The 1,421-nt window shown below is 44.2% G+C and overlaps 1 pseudogene across 1 annotated transcript; it reads left to right on the forward strand.

The window, feature by feature from the left end:
• Positions 1-838: 838 nt before the first annotated feature.
• Positions 839-1,189, forward strand: LOC308355433 (developmental pluripotency-associated 5 protein-like; annotated as a pseudogene). The gene has a single exon. The product of its transcript is annotated as a developmental pluripotency-associated 5 protein-like (transcript).
• Positions 1,190-1,421: the final 232 nt, after the last annotated feature.

Genomic DNA, 1,421 nt, shown 5'->3' on the forward strand with positions numbered 1-1,421 from the left:
TCTGCTCAGTGGGGAGCCTGCTTCCCCTTCTCTCTCTGTCTGCCTCTCTGCCTAGTTGTGATCTCTGTCAAATAAATAAATAAAATCTTTAGATTCTCTCTTCACCTGTCACTCCATCCCTCCAAACCCTCTCTAAAAAAAAAAAAGAAGAAGAAGAAGAAAAGCAAAAAAGTTTGTCTTTCTGTATCTACTCTAATTATTCTATAGAGGCTTCTTTTTAGTAAAGTCATATTGATGTCTCTTTGAGACATGAAAAGTTGTCCAACGTCAGAAAACCATAAGGGGAGAGTGTTCTCTACCCGGATTTTGATCTATATGTCGCTTTCCTTCTATCTGGTTTTAGTTAATTGAAAGATGGCTTCACACATGTTTCTTCTCCTCATATCTATTCTGGTTCTTTCGAGCCTCATTTCAGAACTCACTCAACCATTTCTGCTTCCTAAAGAAATGCTATTCCATTGGTAATCGAGAAAGCTCCAGGTGCAATTCCATAATCTAATTTCAGGATATTATTAAGAGCATTTAATTCCCATAATTGTGTTTGATTAGAAAAGAATGACTAAATCATGGATGGAATCAACTGGAGCACAGCAATTTTAGGGCTTGCTGTTATGAATTTAAATATTGCTGGGCAATTTCTTGTGGCTGTTGGAAGTGTCTGTTTTTACTTACAATGGCTTTCCCTGTAAAACCTGTAGGTGGGAGACTGGGCCGACAGGCAGGGGGCGGGGCTTCTCGTGGGCGGGGCCCATCCTGGCGCTCACCTCTCTGGTCCCAAGGCCCGCGGAGACTCAGGCCTGGTCCAGGTTGGAGCGTGGTTAGTTTTGAGGCGCTCCAGATGGAGACGCTACCAGAATGAAAAGATATTCCACCATGGGTGAAAGCTCCCAAAAGTTTGAAAGATCCCGAGGTGTTGCAGGTCCAGACACAGCTCTTGGAGGCTCTGTTTGGCCCAGCAGGATCTCGAATCCCGTACATTGAGCAAGTGAGCAAAGTCATGCTTGAGCTAAAGGCTCTGGAATCCTCAGACCTCACGGAGGTCGTGGTTTATGGCTCTTACTTGCACTAGCTCGGGGCCAGGTGGATGCTCCAGTCCATGGCCGAATGGCACCGCCAGCGACAGGAACGAGGGATGCTTAAACTTGAGGATGCCATGAAAGCCCTAGAGCTAGGTCCTTGGATGAAGTGAAGCCAGTTTGCAACCCACGTACGTGTAATCAGGATTTAAATAGTAAACTGTGTCTCCAGAGGTAGAATGCATGTGGTCTGGTTGAAATTCTGCTCCAGTCTGACAAGGAAAAACCAGCTGGTTTTGGGGTCTCTGCCTTTGTCCTAATGTGCCTTTCCCCCCAGGTTTGCTAATTAAAGAATAAAATTTTAAATAAGTAAAAAAAAAAAAAACCCTCTGTAAAATATTGTTT

Source organism: Martes martes (assembly GCF_963455335.1).
Source record: "Martes martes genome assembly, chromosome: 14".
Classification (NCBI taxonomy): Eukaryota; Metazoa; Chordata; class Mammalia; order Carnivora; family Mustelidae; genus Martes; species Martes martes.